This window comes from Balaenoptera ricei, chromosome 9 (genome assembly GCF_028023285.1).
Source record: "Balaenoptera ricei isolate mBalRic1 chromosome 9, mBalRic1.hap2, whole genome shotgun sequence".
In the NCBI taxonomy this organism is placed as follows: Eukaryota; Metazoa; Chordata; class Mammalia; order Artiodactyla; family Balaenopteridae; genus Balaenoptera; species Balaenoptera ricei.
Window position 1 is genome coordinate 79,586,911 of NC_082647.1, and position 18,688 is coordinate 79,605,598.

The window sequence follows — 18,688 nt, forward strand, 5'->3', positions numbered from 1 at the left end:
ATGTTTTTCTAAAATCTGTAGAATTAAGCTATTTCTGTATTAGTTTTCTTCAAGAGGATCCCACCTCCAAATAGTGTGAGTTCCAGGCTCCACAAAATGTGGACCCACCCTGGTCCCCATACACTTCCAAGTTTTCTATTGCGTGACCAAGGTGTGTACAAATCTACAAGGAAATCTAACACAGGAGTAAGTGACATAACCCTGCTGGCCTGGTATGAGGTAGAGAGGAAAAAAGACTTACATCTTTGTGTGTGTGTGTGTGTTTGTTTTTTGTCTGCCTCCTGCTTGGTCCTTCCTCGGTGCCAGCCCCATAGTGGAGGGCTGATCTGGGTCGCTCATCCTCCACACCTGCTCTTTCGAGGCCAGTAACAGTGGATCGGGCGGGGTTTTACATACTGGAACACAGCTCCTCTTTTTGAGGCTTAGAGTTTTTGAGACAGTGTTTGTCCTGTTTCTTCGGCAGGGAGTCCTTGGAGACGTTATGGTATAGAATAAACACGCCCAAAAGCCACCCGGGCGCGGGCTCAAACGTCAGAAATTCCTTTACATACAGAGTGCCCTGTCCGGAAAAACATCCCCCAGCGCGGCCGGAGCTACACTTAATCCACGCCGCTGACAGCCTGCGCGCCGACTGGGATGGACTTTTGCACGCTGGGGAGGGCTGGCGTGCGCACAGGGAAGGGGGGCCGAGGGCTGGGGGAGGAGATCGGAAGGGGAGAGGTAATCCCCGGCGTTCTGAGCATCCCCTTTTTAGAAAGACTGAGTCTCTCCCGGGACAGCTGCTGCGGTCACACCACAAACTTAAAAGCCGCCCTCCCGCTCCGAGCGTGCCTTTCCTCGCCACCCTCGCCTCCCCACAGCTCCAGCTGGTGCCTGGCTCCGCGCCGCTCCCGGCAGGGCGCTAGGGGGGCAGCAGCGCCCCCTGCCTCCAGGCCTGGCCTCTGCGGCCGCAGCCTCCACGCTCCGCCAGGGCCGCCGGCGGCTCCGCGGCTCAGCCAGGGCTGCCGCTCAGAGGAGGTCGCGCCGGTGTCCCGGGTCGCCGCCTCGCACGCCCACCGCCTGCACCCCCTTCCTCTCTCCCGGAAAAGACAGCGGGCACAAGAGAGAGGGCGAGAAGAGTTCGCGGCAGGTAAGGCTGGTTTCGGGTCACCTGCTGCTCCGGTGGGAGGACCGCGGTGGCCAGTAGGGGTGACTGGATTTGGGGGTGGTCGTGGGTCCGAAGTGAGGATGCCGAGCGGCCGCGAGATAAGACAACGTTCTGGGGGCGGAAAGAGCGCTCCGGAGCTGACGGGAGTGGGCGCGCGGTTGCGGGAGGGGGCGCAGACGGGGAACGGGGCGCCGAGGCGCTGACGGTCCGGGCGCGCGGCGCGGGGACAGCGTGGCGGCGGGCGCAGTCTCCGCTCGCCGCCGCCGCTTCCTCAGCCCGAGCTTTCCGCACCGCGCAAAGTTTTCCTCCCGAGACGCGCCCGGGAACTTCGCTCTCTCTCTCGCCCCCTCCAGGGCCCCGGCGGCCGCGAGCGCGTCTGAACGTGCCCCGTGGCTCCTCTGGCTGCAGGTTCATTCGCAGACGCGGCGGTGGGGACAGTCTGACGAGGATTTGACCAAAGGCGTCTGCGCCCTCACTCGCTGCTTTTCCCGACGGGCTGGGGGGAGGGGACGGGGAGACCGTGGCGGCTGTTTGTGTTGTGGTGCTTTTGGGGAGGGATGGGCAACGCCTTTTTCCCTGTGAGGGAACCGCGACGCTCCGTCTGACGGGAGCGTGCATCCTCCCCGACTCTGAGGGCAAAGTTGGAAGCTGACACCAGCCTCAGAGCTGGCTGACTGGGAAAGGCGGCTCCTGCAAAACGTACTCTTGTGGGAGCCGGGCATCCCTCGGTAGCCTCGGCTTGGCTCGCTCCGAAAAGGGCCGGATTTGACTCCTGCTGGGAATTTAACCGGGTGGGTTTAACCCGGCCGGTCTTTTCCCCCCCTGCTCCCTCATCACGCGCCTGGAGTTGACGCGTTAATGGGCCGCCCTGGCAGCGCCCGGGCCGTTTTCGGCACCGGCTCATTTTCCTTCCCTCACGACTTGAGTTCAACCTCGTGGACTGAGTTGCTTTGCTTCCGTCCCAGCGCGCGGTGGGTACTTGACAGGAGGAGGAGGCGCCGCGCTCCCGCCACCAGACTGGACTCGAGGGGACTGGACGGGAGCTGTGCAGCCAGCAGCCGGGGCTGCTGAGGTCCCCAGTTCCGAGTTACGGAGATGGGAATTAAATAGGCGAACTTTTTGCCGTTTAGCCCCGAGCGAAGCCGTAATGAAAGGCAAATGTCTCTACCGACAGCTCTTCTTTCCCCACCAAAGCCCCTCCCATCCTCCCTTAGCTTGTCAGTGCCGTCTGCAAGAGAAGAAGAGGGGGCGGGAACTGAAAGTCTCAGATTTAGCCGAAAAGGTTCTCTTCCCCTGCGGGGGCGGGCGGGGGGGCGTGCTCACTAAAGGATGGAAAGGGTTGAGGGGAGGTAGAGGAGACGGGATGAGACCCATCCTGGGTCTGGTGCTGCTGTTGTGTAACCATGGCAACCGCCAGGGCAAGAGCGGTCAGAGCCTTCCGGGTTCTGCACGTGGAAAGAAAAATGTGAAGGGTGGGGAAGGGAGAGACTCACATGTCATCACTCCAGTGTTGCCGTCGCTTCTCCCCCTGTTCTGAGGCCAGAGAGCCAAGAGGATGAGCAGGAAGGGTCTGGGTTGGATGTGAGCAGCCCCAGACAGGAGTTGCTTTAACTCTGTCCCGCCTCAGAGTCACTGAGGCTCAACCGAGTAGCTAAAGCTGGCCAGAGGGACATCGTTGATAGGCTACAAAGTGATGGTTCAGGTCAGGAAGATGGGAAAAGGCCTTGGCCTTTGAAAGAGAAAAGGCCAGGAAATACAGGAAGGTGATGTGGGAAGAGATATGAATAGCGTCAAGAGGTAGCTGAGAGACAGTAAAATGGTACTGATATGGACTGCCAACATTTCAAATGGAATTTGCCCATTATGAAATGAAAAATTGGTGAAGGGAAGGGACATTTATCAAATACTTATTGCATCCTAGGTACTTTGTACATTATCACGATTAATATTCTCAACAACACTATATGAAGTTTCATTATTTTTTTTTGTTTTTTAGATTGAAAACAATAAGCAGAGACACACAGAGAGTTAGAAATGTGTGTTGTCCCATTTTGGCTTTTGCAATTTTAAGAAAAATCATAGTTCTTAAAAGTGGTATAGGTGGTTACGGGAGTAGACAAAGCAATTATTCTCATTTTAGAGGTGAGAATAATGAGATGTAAAGGTGTTAGCTGATGTGTTCAAATATAAGCTAGTAAGGGGCAGAGCTGAGACTGGAACTGTTTTACCTGGATTCAGGTCACCTTTTAAGGACTTCAGGCAGCTTTCCATGACCCCACTTAAAGGGAGGACCTTTCTAAGGTCAGTTGATGCATTATCTGTATATTATAATTTATAGGGTAAGAACCCCGAGAATTTCAGTGGGATCCAGGGTTGAAGATGGGTATGGGTCACATCAAGTCTGTAGGTCAAGGATCTTATGTACGTGATATTAGTAATCTATATTTATAAAGGTCTTATTGTACCTATAGGAATTATTAGTGGCTTTAATAATGTTTATAAAGGAAAAATGAAAACAAAAGGAACATTTTTCAAATAGTAACTCCATGGCTGCATTGAGAAAATTTCCTGAGATTAATGAAGTTTTCCTTAGTCTACTTATTGCCTTCATGACCTGAATATCTACAAAGTTACTTCATATTTTGGCACCACTATTTCATCTTTGTAAGAGTCTGTGGCCCATTCACTTGGGAGGAGTAATAATTTGACTCCTGTTACCCTCCTGCCGACTCTCTGAGAGGGGAGGTCAAGGAAAAAATGTCTGGCAGTGCAAAGTGTTTTGGAATTATCAGGAAACTATAACCAACACTAACAGAAACTAAGGGAAAAGGTAAAGAAATAATTATGTATCTTTTCTTTTGCCTTTTTGCAGAATTTGCCTTTATAGTTACATCTTAGTTAATGAATTTGCTTTATAATTTTGCATGGGAAAAATGCACAAAGATAAACTGTATTTTTAATCTCTTTTGTGTGTGTGTGGGGAAGGGCTGGTAAGGGTGGGAGTGTGAATTATTTTTGGTGTCAGGGAAGGTCAGGAATATAAACAATTACAAAGGCAGAGGAAGCACATGTACTGTTTCCAGTGACAGGGTAACAGATCAAATATAGGTTTGAACTTGAGTCACCAAGCTGAATTACTCTCACATCTTTTCTTTTCCAAAGCTAGGAAATATATTGTTTGGGGTTGGAGTTAAATTAAGACAGGATGTTTCGTGGTGCTTAGTTCTTATTCCTCATACTGTGTTCTCGTTCCATTGGATGGGTATTTGTTAACTATCAAAAGGTTTATCACAGACCTGAAAGTGTCTCTGAAGGTGTCCTGTGGAATTGGTAGGTGTCTCTGTGGCCCAGTGTTTGTTTTCTGCTTAGACAGAGTACTGGGTGAAGTCATCCCCATTTTTATTAGGTATTTGGAATATCAACTTCTCAGTCTCAAGGGGAAAACATTCCAGTTGGTGCTGATTTAATGAATATTAGTATGTCTTCAGATTGTTTGTTATAGCTTCATTATTTTAGAAAAAAAAAAACGTGACTGAACTTTACTGTTCTGTCTGGGAGATGTAATGCTTTGATGACATATGTTCTTTGGGGAACATTCTTATCAATTAATAAATGATTTATTTAATAAACATGAGTAACCATAGCTCTGTTTGAAAAGTTATTCTTTCTGTATATGCCTGGAGCTATATAGATAACCTAGGTAAAGTAGTAAATATTTCGACTCAATAACCTAGTCCTTAAAGGAAAAAGAAACATTCGCGTTTGTGAAATAAGTAGTAATAACAACAATAACAGTGACTGACCATGGGCAACATTTGTTAATCACATAACTTGCTACCTCAAAACTTAGTTAAAAAATACTTTCTTACTCTAGGAAATCTTGACCAAAATTCCTTTCTATTTTTATATCTTCATCCTGCCTTTCAAGCTAATATTCTAAGTTTTCAGTCATTTGCTTTCTTATGTTGTTGTTTATGATTCCTAACTAGATCGTAAGAACCTTGAAGGAAGGACTTGTCTTCTCTAACTTTTGACACCTTCAGGTTAGTACAGTGCTAAACATATTTAGATGCCTAACAAATATTGAGGTCTAATTACTTACCAAGCAGTTAAGAGAGTGATTTTGAATCTCTTTGTTGCCTCTCAAAGATCAGCTTAAAGACCTTTGGTTTTATACTTTACTTTCTCTGAGATTTTAGAAAGGAGAGTTTTTTCTTTTATATGAGTTTTACCCTTTCATAGAAAAAAATGTTGAGAAACTGACTGGTTTATCATGATGCATAACATAGAGCAATGTAATGATCATGCAAAATAGGGTTTATAAGAATACATAGTAAAAAGAGGCATATTATAAAAAGTTACATTTTATTTTTGAATTTCTTGTATTTTTTAGAAGGATCTAAATTAAGAAATGAGAATCTGCAGCATCTGTGTCTGCATTATTTCACCTTAACTTTAAGTACCTAAATAATAATTAGAAAGAAGCGTAAAGCTAAATTAAATTCACTGCAAACAAGAAATACACTGAGAAGAAACTGTAACACCTTGAAATTATTTTGAAATTTAAGTAATAATAATGAGGTGTACTTAAATTATTAGACATTTACAAATATAAATTATTAAAGACAAATAGTTAAGTGCTTGAAAAAGTTGCAATATGTAATAAGATATACTGTTTAGATTTTAAATGATTTTGGTGACTTTTAATCTATCATCATTAATATTTGATCATTTATTTCCATGTTAATGATGATATTTAATAATTTCTAATAGTCATGAACCAGGATATCTTTAACTAGCCTGCTAACCTTTTGCTGGTAAATTTCGACAGTTTGCTCATTCTTTTGCCATACTCAGTAAGCCACAAATATTACCCTCCCATAAAAATGTATAAAATAAATAGAATTAAGTTGCCAAGTGTTCACAGAAGAGTTTGTGTCTCTCTGAATCTGTTATCCTTTTAAATATATTGTGTCTTCTGCTTCAGAAATTAGAAATGACATACTTTATGCCCCTTGTTTCTTCTATAGGGCATTTAACAATATAACTTAAACATTTCATGTTTTTAAGTATGTTCTACTAGAAAATCACAGGAAAAATGGGAACATTTGCTGTATTTTTCTAATTAAATAGAATCAAGCATTATTAAATGGGACTATAACTACAAAGAACAAAGTCAAATAAAAAAAGCAAAAAAGTCTAGATTATTGAGCATCTTAAAAGAAATACAGTATTATTACTTTCATGGAAAATAAATAAAATTGGATAGATATATAGATGTGACATTATTAATCTACCATTAGGTAAATGTCCAATTTATTTTTCCTATACTAATTATGCATTTTACTTGGCCTTTTGTATATCTTAAACTGCTTTTAAGTATTTATTGTTATATTTGGTCCTGAAATGAGCCTATATAGCTGGTATCTAATAGCTGAGTTAAATATACAGAGTTTTAACCACACTATATTAGCAGAAATTAGACTAATAAAATTGCTCAGTAAAGATATTGTCTGGATTTACGTTAGTGAAGAGACAGAGAAGTAGTATAGTCTATGCATTTAATATCAGCATGTATGAACTGCTTAAAAACAATGTCCACAAAGTACCCTCTTAAGTTGCTTACATAGTCCCATAGAAGCCTTTTTAAAAACATGTTATATTGACTGCTGAAGCCATGCCTAATGATGTCATAATCTCAAGTTATGTCTAAATAATCTGTTGGCTTTTTTTTTTTTTTTGATAGAATGTATAAAATCAGTGTTAGGCTTTTACTCCTCCTTTTTTTGTTTTTTATCCTTCTCATAAAGAGCAGTCCATACATATGCCATTCAGGCGTTTCTTGTGTTTTGGTATTTGCTGTTGTTGCTTTCAGATAAATCTTTGGTTTTTACATCTGAAATGGTTGTTCTATGAAAGAAAGAAGTGTTTTCTAAGGTAAAAAATGAATACCATTTTTACTTGGAGGAACACTTTCAATTTTGAAACATAACACTTCATTTCAAAGATAACTATTTGGAACTCTCAGAATTCTCAGTTTACTTGTAATACTAAATACGAGGTCAGTAGAAGTTGATACCATTGGGTGGGCCAAAAGGTTTGTTCGTCCTTTTTCCATAAGGTGGCTCTAGTAGCACTTAGTTGTCTTTAACTTCATTCAAAACAATTTTGTTAGATTGTATGTGACAGCTGTCATATCAGCTTGCATTTAGAAAAAGACTTATCAAAATTGGCGAATTTTGTGTAGGCCATTTTAATATTGAAGACGGAAGAAGAAAAGCAACATTTTTGGCATATTATTCTTTACCATTTCAAGAAAGGTAAAAATGCAACTGAAACACACAAAAAGATTTGTGCAGTGTATGGAGAAGGTGCTGTGACTGATCGTGTCAAAAGTGGCTTGCGAAGTTGTGTGCTGGAGATTTCTTGCTGGACAATGCTCCATGGTCGGGTAGCCCAGTTGAAGTTAATAGTGATCAAATCGAAACAATAATTGAGAACAATCAACGTTATACCACGCTGGAGATAGCCGACATGCTCAAAACATCCAAATCAAGCACTGAAAATCATTTGCACCAGATTGGTTATGTGAATCTCTTTGATGTCTGGGTTCCACATAAGTTGAGCGAAAAAAACCTTCTTGACCATATTTTTGCATGCGATTCTCTACTGAAACGTAATGAAAACATTCCGTTTTTAAAACAAATTGTGACGGGTGATGGAAGGTAGATACTGTACAACAATGTGGAATGGAAGAGATCATGGGGCAAGAGAAATGAACCACCACCAACTACACCAAAGGCTGGTCTTCATCCAAAGAAGGCAATGTTGTGTATATGGTGGGATTGGAAGGGAGTCCTCTATTGTGAGCTCCTTCCGGAAAACCAAATGATTAATTCCAACAAGTACTGCTCCCAATTAGACCAACTGAAAGCGGCACTCGGCGAAAAGCATCCAGAATTAGCCAAGAGAAAACGCATAATCTTGCATCAGGAGAATGCAAGATCGCATGTTTTTTTTATGACCAGACAAAAACCGTTACAGCTTGTCTGGGAAGTTCTGATTCATCTGCCATATTCACCAGACATTGCACCTTCAGATTTCCATTTATTTAGGTCTTTACAAAATTTTCTTAATGGAAAAAATTTCAATTCCATGGAAGACTGTAAAAGGAACCTGAAACAGTTCTTTGCTCAAAAAGATAAAAAGTTTTGGGAAGATGGAATTATGAAGTTGCCTGAAAAATGTCAGAAGGTAGTGGAACAAAAGGGTGAATACGTTGTTCAATAAAGTTCTTGGTGAAAATGAAAAATGTGTCTTTTATTTTTACTTAAAAAACCGAAAGCACTTTTTGGCCTACCCAATAATGTGCATTTTCTTGTTGAAATGGGGTGTACATTCTTTTAGAGCTTTTATTTTTATAGTAATGATTTTCATTACAGATGTAATTCGTGATCATTGCTGAAAAACTAGTAAACACAGATAAGCATAGAGTAAGGCTTAATAAGAATTTATCCATAAATGTACTACACACAAATATATATATTTTTTATATATTTATATAAATATATTTTTATATATAATAATATATATATTAATATATTTTATATATAATATAATATATATAATTATATATAATTTTTATATAATTATATATATAAATTTATATATATTTATATTAAACATGAAATTTATTTTAAAAATAAATTTTGTATGTGACAGCTAGTGCCTAGATCTCATTTTCTAACATGATTCTCCAGTGAAAGGAACCAGGATCCTCAGAGAAATGGCTGATTCTAGGACTGGGGCAGGAAATGTATGTGAGCCTGGATCATCTTGTGCCAAAAAATAAACAAGTGTTCCAAACACCCACATACAGTCACCACACCACATACGCACAATGACAGAGGTATGTCAAAGGGACATAGGAGCCAATTGAAAAAGCTCCCAATGGCCAAAACTGGAATAATTTGAGCAAAAAAAATAAAGTATATTGATTATAACCCAAGGTATAAAATAAATATCCACGAGACCATGCTGATATAAATAAATGATGAATAAATTAATAAACGAAGGAGAAGAGACAAGTCTCCCATCCAGTAGAATTTCAAACAATTTATGTAGATACTCTGCCCTGAAGAAAGGGGAACATAAAACTCCTTACTTCTGAAATGAGTTGAGCATGGTCACTTCCTCCAAAGACTACTCAGTATGGTAAGGAGGGAGAGACTTCTTTACAGTGAATAAACCTAGCAGAGACTGTCTCAGCCAGGTGATCAGGGTCAACCTCAGTAGTCCTAAAGCATGTTGATAATATGTGCCCTTGATATGAGGGATGAAAAGAACACTCTCCCTCTCAATCCCTCTCCCAAAAACTTATAACCCCAATAAAACCATGTGAAAAACATCAGACAAATTCCAGTAGAGGGACAGTCTACAATATGCTTGACCAGTACTCCTCAAACCTATCAAGATCATCAAAACCAAAGTGAGTCTGAGAAACTGTTGGAAGCAAGAAGAAGCCAGAGAGACACGAACTAAATGTAATGTGGTGTCCTGGATGGGATCCGTGAAAAGAAAAAGAACATTAGATAAACACTAAGGAAATCAGAATAAATTATGGAGTTTAGTTAATAATAAGATGTCAATATTGGTTTATTCATTGTAACAAATGCCCATACTAATGTAAGATGTAAAAATAATAGGGGAAACTGGTGTGGGTTCTCGGGGAACTCTTTGTACTATCTTCTCAATGTTTTTGAAAATCTAAAACTGTTCTGAAAAATAAAGTCTATTTTTAAAAATTATATTTGAAAGCATATAGATTAACCATGGTGAGAAACTATATAAAAGGTGAACCATTCTCTGGTCAGAAAGGTTAATGTCATTCAATTTATTCTCCTAGTTCAAGGTGCAACTATTTTACTTTTTTTTTTTTTCTGTTGATACTAAATATAATAGTTCTCATTATAATAAACACATATTTTGAATTAGTTCTCATAATTACTTATTTTTCAAAATAAAATGTATTACTTGGATTAATAAAAAAATTTTAGATCACCATTGTGGTAGGTTCTCATGCAAAGAAAGCTATGTATCAGTCATGTCTTATAAATCAATCTTAAATATTAAAAGAGAAGGCACACTTTTTTTCTACTTCAGTCTTTGCTATTTTATTGATATTGACAAGATCCATCCTCTGTGCCAGATGTCTTCAGTTCTACATGATGACTGTGCTTTCAAAATTCTTGCCAAAATGGCTCAATGACTATGTATTCTTGTTTCTCCTCTTTGAATCCCAAGGACATCTACTACATTAAGTATGTTAAAGATTATTCGCTATCAAATGTTATATGTATAATACACTTATCATTGCTATTTTGAAAATTAAAAATATACCTAGGAAGCTTCTACATCCCCTCAAATTCCTAGAAGTTGAGACTTAGATGTGTTCTAGAAATGTAGATATGGGCTGCCATTTCCCTTTCTACGTGTGTGTGTGTGTGTGTGCGTGTGTGTGTGTGTGTGTTTTCAACGCTTTCCCTCACTTTATGTATATACTTTCTCTCTATATATAAAAATCACATATTATTCCTTCTATTCCCTGTGTTACAAATCGTTGCATATTTTTTTTAAATCTGAGTTTTATTCTCTTTTAGTAATAAGCTCTCTTGCTTAAAGTTGGACCAAAAGTCCTGTCATTTCACCTTTCTTATTGAAGCTTTTATACATGCTGATGTCATTTTTTTACTGTTATCTCATACTGTTATCTCATATTTATAATTATTTAACAATTACCTGACTCTGTGCTTTACACTTAACTGCTTTTTGTTGAATTTGTGCTCTACTGTGGCAGTTGTTGAAAAGTTTAAACTTGCTTTTTTTTTCCCCCCTGTTTTTAGTTTGTGAATCATAGCACACAAAAAACACATTTCAACAACTTGTTCGGGAAAAGTCATGGAATTCAATCCCAGAATATGTGACTAAAGGGCCTCTTTTTTGGTGATACCCCATTGAACTTCCTGAAATAATAAGTATAATAATAATAATAATAATAAGTATCTGAAAAAGACTCAGATCAATACAACTAATATGCTCTGGGCTGTCATTGGAATCTTAGATACAAGGTTTTCATTTTCATTACACAGGAGAATTGAGTACAATTTTGAAAAGAGAGATCCTGCCTGTGATAATTTAACTCATTCAAAAAAAGAAATGAAGAAATATAAAATTCTGACCAAAACCTTTAGAAATGCACATACCTAATTTGTATAGTAGAGCTATGTGTGATTTACATTTTTGCATAGAGTACCATTGTCTCCTTTTTCACTTCATATCAACATATTTTCAAGTAATTGATGACTTATGAATACATAATTATAACTAGAGTATTATTTTTAAAAAATCGTTTCAAATGAAAATAATCATCTCAAATCTCATCAATTTTGATGTTTGACTCTCCTTATCAGAAGACAAGTTTTTTAAATAGTAGTGAAATTGTATACCTATTAACTTTACCCTTGACATATGTTCTGATTCAAAATTCATTCTTTTGGCCACACTAGCTTCTGTCTTGTAGCTTCAGATATTTCCATATCAAAATCAAATTAGGGTGTTACAAGTTGCTTTCCGAGCAGGTTGGTAGAAGGTTAAAGTAGCCAGATTATTCTGTCTGCAAAAGTATTTGCATGATGAAATAGTGTAAGATGAGTTATGTATAATTTTAAAATGGAAAATTGATATAAATCAAGAAATTATTGTATCAACTTATGAAGACTTTTATCACCTGTAAAGTAGCTGTTCAAAAGCATTTGTACTGGATACACAGATGAGAGAATAACATTTCCCTTTCTTTGGCTTGATTCACATTTCACAGAGCCCTGGGGATTGTTGTCTGAGACTACACTGTAATGAGGTTTGGCAGAGAGTGTTCATTGTTCAGGTTTTAAAAAGGGCAAGTTTTTGGCAGAAGTAACTTACATAGAAGAGGAATGCTATGCTTACACATGTGCACTCAATAAACCCTTCAAAGAGCTTGGGCTGAGATACTAGGATTCCTCACTTGACCTTACCCCAGTCTCTGGGTGTTGATTGTTTGGAGCCCTTCTTTTGTTGTGCCATTATCACATAGACCTTTTCATATTCCGGAAAATGGTACTTTTGATCCATATATCAAAAGTTATTAGAGTACAGTGAATAGTCATTCATATCCTGTGCACTTTCACTTGAGACTTATTAAGAACAAGAATTGCATTCAGATCTGCTTTCCCCTAGTATTTACCGAACACATAACCATCATCTTCATGATAGCCATCAATCATTTTTTTATATATTTGTAACCCTTGGCTATTTCTGTTCATCAGAAATGACAATTTAGACTTTCCCTTTTTTCCTTTATTGTGTACAAGTGGTGTTAAAAGGTGTGCTTTAAGTGGATAATGTATTAGGATGAGCCGAAGCTAAGTCTCGTAAATTCCCTAAATTAATAACAGGACAAACTGGCATCAACCACATGGGCCTACCATTTCTGTACTCGTTCCTCATGGGGCTTTGCAGTGATCTCTCCTTTCACTTGGATAATTTTGTCTTTTACTGCCATCACTTCTCCTGGCCCCCAACCAATGTCCACTCCCCTAGCCACCCTCACATATGTCCACTAAATCTTGCTTGCAAAAGTGTTTTTCACTCAAATTCTGCCCTCCTCTTTGTAAGATCTTTTTCAGTTTCAATAACTATTACTCTCTCTCTCTTAGTTGGACTAAGTTTCTCAAGAATAAGGATCAAATGGTTGCTACCTTGACAGCTTTCTTCATACTTCCATGCATACCACCTTATCTTGTATATAATAAGTACACCGTCTCTAATACATGAATATAAATTAATCTATTCAGTATCCCTTACCTGTTTTTTCCTCTTGTAACTACTTAAGATGTGTAATTCATCATAAAGTTTATTTCGCATGTGCATTCCTTTTTTGTAAAGGTTATTTCACACATATTCATCTCATTCTTGATGCCTTCCTATCTTGAGTTCCCTTTTCATCTTTTCTTTAATTCACGAAGTATTTGTTGAGTGCCTTTCATGTACTGGGCACTCTAAGAGTCACTGACGAAATACAGATGAGAAACCTTGGCTGCAATCATGAAGTAGATGATTGTAAAGGAACTCATTATCATCCTGGGTCAAATCAAATCTCTTTATGATATTAAAAACCAAAAACAAAGGGTCCTATTCAGAGACTTGGCCTTTTCTCTCTGCAGCCTTTTCGTTATGTCATCTTCTTCCCTAACCTCTACTTTTATCTATGTGGAGATTATGCTTAGAGTATTGTCTCCATCTCTGACTTCTCTCTTGGGTCCCAGGTGTGTCACCACACCACTACAACACCTGTGGGCTAGTGTTCATTGCTCAACACTGTATACTTATAAAGGAGGTCACTCTGGTAACTGAAAGAATCTTTGATTACTGTAACTTTAAACTGAGGCTTTCAAGTGTGGGGGGAAATGTGGTGCAACGGTTAAGACTATGACATACACACACTACTATATATAAAATAGATAACTAATAAGGACCTACTATATAGCACAGGAACTCTACTCAATACTCTGTAATGACCTATATAGGAAAAGAATCTAAAAAAGAGTGGATATATGTATATGTGTAACTGATTCACTTTGCTGTACACCTGAAACTAACAACATTGTAAATCAAGTATACTCAAATCAAAATTAATGAAAAAAAAAAAGACTATGCCCTATGAAAGCAGACAGCTTGGATTCAGATCCTAGCTCTGTCACCTCTGAGCTGTGTGGTTTAGACAAGTTACTTGACCTTTCTATATCTGTCTTCCATCTCTTAACTGGGGGTTCATGAAGGCACTAACCTCATAGGGTTATTGTGAGAAATAAATAGGTTATTATAGGTTAACAATCAAAATCTGTGTGGCGCATTACACTATCTATGTGTTATCTTTCTGTTATCCTTACACAGATGATGCAAATTACACATAGGTCAGATTCTCACACCACCTACCCACTATTCTACTGCCTTCTTGTTCTTTATCTGCTGAGTTACATTCACCTCATTCAAAAAAAGTCCTTTGGTGACCTCCTTCAGGTATATTCCTGGATAAGAGAATGACATTTTAGGATTGGCTCTTACCACCTTTTAAAGGGACATCATTTGGGGGCGCAGTGCAACAGACCATGCTATAGGGATGTGAGGGAGAATCCAGGGCAAAGGAACCCTTCAGTACCAGCTGTCTCAGAAGCAGCAGCTACTTGTAGAGGCTAAACAGCAAGTAATAAAATCCTTTGAGGCCCCATCTAAATTTCCAGGTTTATTTTGTAGCATCCCACCGTTCCTTAGCTATCTACTACTGGATTTATAACATTGCATATTTCCTTAATGAAGTGCTCCATCCCCAAATAAACAATACAGATATGTTCAACAGCTTGCACATCCCCCTGCCCCTGACTTTTTTCACCCAATGCACAGATACTTCTCTAGCCCTCCAGTGTGGGCCCACTGTCATTCTAATCCCCTTGCCAGCAGATTACTTCCACTCTTTGATCACCACCTTGTCCCTGTACCTCTGCTAACCAGTTATTGCTCTTGAAACCTCTTATTAAATGCTCTCACTATTGTGTGGTTTCAGAATATTCTATGTTGGTCCCATTTATAAGGAGTGAAGGGAAACACAGTGACCTGATTTGCTATCCATCCACTAGAGGATGTGGAAATTGGCCCCGTGACAGTCTCTTGTAGTGCAGTCTCATGCCCAGGGACTAGACTTTTTCTAGACTCTATACCAGTGCTGAACTTGGTGCCCTCATCCAGCTACTAAGAGGTCCCTGGATTTTTGCTCCCTAAATGTTGGACTTCAGGGGACCTTGCAGGATACCTGCAGTACAGCACTTATGGAATCAAGTTCCCTAAGTGAGGCATCTCTCAAGGAGGAAGTTTCGGAAGACCCCAGAGATAAATGGGTAGCTCCTGCATCTAGATATAAGCAATCTAATACACAAAGAACACCTTTGTCCCATGCTGCCTCACCTTCTCGGCAGTTCTCTGCAATATAACTAGTGGCAGCAGAAAGTATGTTAATCAGTGATATTTTCCAGAAATTGAACTTAAAGGTCACTTCAGCTTCTGAGCAAGTGGAAGTGAAACTGAATAATGTTCTAGTTATTTTATGGGAAAATACTTTTCTAATGCGCTTCTTGGTATTGTTTCAGATTAGTCTGTTCCCGTAATCGCCACTTTTGCTTATGAATGTTCATCAATATACTTTATATGAATAATAATTTATAAATTGTTTTATATATCTTAAATTAATTATGTATGTTATATATATCATATTAATAACAATATGTAAGACCCTATGTCTATTTCACAGAAAGTGAAATGTTTCAGAGACAGGATAAATAAGATTTACTTGAAATAATTTCTAAATATTTTCTAAATAATTATAAAGCCTCTCACAGTGCTCATCCCAGGAATATTAAATATTTTCCTATGGTTGCAAATAGATTGATGTAAATGGATGTAAAATGTTTCATCTCTACCTATCTGTCTATATAGATAGATAGATAGATCTTTAGTATGTGGCATTTTCAATTCCATGAGTTCTTAAGGATTATTTTATTAGAGCAAATTAAGAGAAGGAAACAATTTCAAAAACAAGAACCCAGAGTCAATTTAGTTTGTTTGTTTTGCTTTTGTCAATTCACTCTTACTCTTGTCGGTTTTTTATTTCTTTCCTGAGTATTTATAAATCTCCTGGCTTGTCTCTTGATGAGATTTTAAGTAAGGGAGATTATTTATATTACTTTTCTAAATAAGTATTTTGCTGGGGCAGGGGAGTTTTTTTTTTACAAATGATTACTTTTAAGTGTCATTTATGGGGACCAGCCAGGCTAATAGTGGTTTTCTGGGTAGATCCAAGGTCATTAAAAAAGTGTGACCTGGGCCAAGGTAGCACCTCCTGTTCCAGGTCCGTAGCTCAGGACTGAAGACAGGGAAGGTGGAACAGTCCTGAGGTTCTCATGCATGTTCTTCTTTGGGGGCCCCTATAATTCCTGGGTTGTATCTGATGGCTTGCTTCTTCTCTAGCTCTGTCACTGGTTCCCCTTTCTCTTCCTCCCACTAATTGCAGTTTGCCCACAGTTCTGTTCTTTTCTGTCTACAGACTTTCCTCCCTGATCCATTCCCTGTCCTCATTTTCATTATTATTTAGATGAGAAAGACACATAAATTATTAATCCTGACCTCTCTCATGGTCTTGGTCCCTCTGCCAGTGCTTTTTCCAGTAAACCCCAGTCTAAGGCAATTGATCATCCACTTCACAAGCAGTTTAAATTCTTATTATGATCTCATCATGTACTTTCTTCTATTATGGTTGTGATATTGTACACACAAGTGTTTACACTATCTCGTGGTGGGAAGGGAGCACACTTTGGAGTCACAATTTATTATTTGGGAAAATTCACTGTTATTTAACTCTATCAGCTTTGGTATACTCATATATTGAAGTGGGGTAAATGACAGCTGTGTATTCAAAACACATGTGAGTACTAAATGAGAAAATGTAAATAAAGAATCTCTCCCAGTGCCTGACACCATTGTTATTTAATAAATCAACACTAATAGTTTTATTTCTTCTCACCAATATTCATTGAGCGTGTTTTACTGTTTACAAAAGCCTTGAAATGCCAAGATACAGACTTTGGATTTTACTCTGCAGGCAATTGGGAGCCACTAAAAGTTTTTGAACCATGAAATAACCCAAGAATTAGTATTTTAGGAAGATGAACCTAGGAATAATTTTCAGGGAGACCAGCTAAGAGACTCTTTATAGATAAAATAAGGTCTGGACTAACACGCTGGTGATGAGAATAGAAAATAAGGGTACTAGAGAAATACAAGGCTATCATATCAGACTTTTACTGTCTGTTATTTATGTATTTCACGATTTTGCCCTGTATAGTCAAAGCATTATTATTATGATGGGAACTTTGCTCTCAGCCTGACTCAGAACTGTTTTATATTCCTCTCAGAGCATTGATGTATTAGCATTAAAACTTTCTCATTGATGTTATGCTTTTTGAAACCAATGTATATTGTTTCCAGAATTCACAATATCTTCCCACGTATAAGGTCTGAGGTCACGCTTGATCTCAGCAGGATATAAAATATCTCATGAATTTTTTCCTGCTAAAGGAAGTTTTAAATATTTCAGGTTGCAGACAGCAACTTTCAGGCAGATATCACAGCACTGGAAATATAAGCCAATGACTATCTTAACTAAATATTTAGCTTGTGAAATAAAATAGTGAATCCTTATTTTGTTGTCATGTATATTTAACATTTAGCATCCGGTATTTCTCATGCTGTTCATCCTTTTGTCTTTCTTTTTTAAATCTTTTGGTATCCTGTCTATTTTTCAAAAGCTAATGCAAATCTCACGTTCTTCATCAGAATAACAATTCATGAAACATAAATCAGTTCGGTAACTTATTTTCCCTGTCACACATATTCACATTTTATAATAAATTATTTTAATTTAAAATACATTTTATACCTCTAGCAAACCATCTACTCCTAGGGTGGAGATGTATGTCCACATCTGGTTCATTCTCCTTGACACCTAGCATAGCAATCAGTCTTTGTTTATTTGTAATTATAAGTGAAAAAAAAATAAAATCAAAGTAGACCTGTGAGAGTCAAAAGTAAGATCCTAAGTCAGATGTAGCATCAGCAAACTATTATTTTGTATAAATAAATAATGAAATAGATACTTCAGCTATTCTTTTTATTTTTAGAAAGAATCTGAAAATCATAGAATGATTATTCTTCTCTTAATCAAAGGCATCTAAAATAAGTCTCATAGATAGCAGTAGTTATTTAATTAAAAAAAATATGTTAGGTAGTAGTTGAACTTTGTGTACCATTTAGTTAATAAGCTATGGAAATGGTTTAAGTACTCTATTTTGCCTCCTTACTATCAGTTTATTTTGGCTTTAGATTACCTGCATTTGAAAGACTGTTAAGAACAAAAATTACTATGTGAAAGTAGCAGACAACCTGTTAGTTTAGGAAATAGTGCTCCTAAAGTTCAGTTTTACACTCTAAGTATATTGAATTTGTGCATATCCAATACGGAATTTTGGAATTTCTGCAACATGGGTGTATTTTGTTAAAATTTATTTAAGAGAACTAGTACCTGAGGGCTTTTGTTTGTTTGTGTGTTTGTTTGTTTTAATTCCAGCCTGGGAAATAGAGGGTAAGCCTGATAAATTGTCAGTCTCAGGATACCTATTTTGAAATGCCTGTAATTAAAAAAATGATAAATAGTAAAATGATTTTTTGTCTCATAGACTTGTGATATTTCAGAATTAAAAAAACAACTGGAGAGAATGTCTAGTCCAACTGTTTAATTTTACAGAGAGGACTGAGGATGAAGTAATGTGAGTTCTTCCTTCCCTCCCTCTCTCCCTTACTTCCTTCCTTACATGAAAGAACAACTTCTATATTCAAAAT

General features: G+C 38.3%; 1 protein-coding gene across 3 annotated transcripts in view; it reads left to right on the plus strand.

Annotated features, from left to right (window-relative positions):
- The first annotated feature begins 783 nt into the window (after positions 1-783).
- SEMA3D (semaphorin 3D) overlaps positions 784-18,688 on the plus strand; it is a 206,623-nt gene continuing 188,718 nt past the window's right edge. For all 3 annotated transcript variants that reach the window (XM_059934032.1, XM_059934031.1, XM_059934034.1), the window contains exon 1: positions 784-1,129. The gene's annotated coding sequence lies outside the window, so the exon portion shown is untranslated. The remainder of the gene's footprint in view (positions 1,130-18,688) is intronic.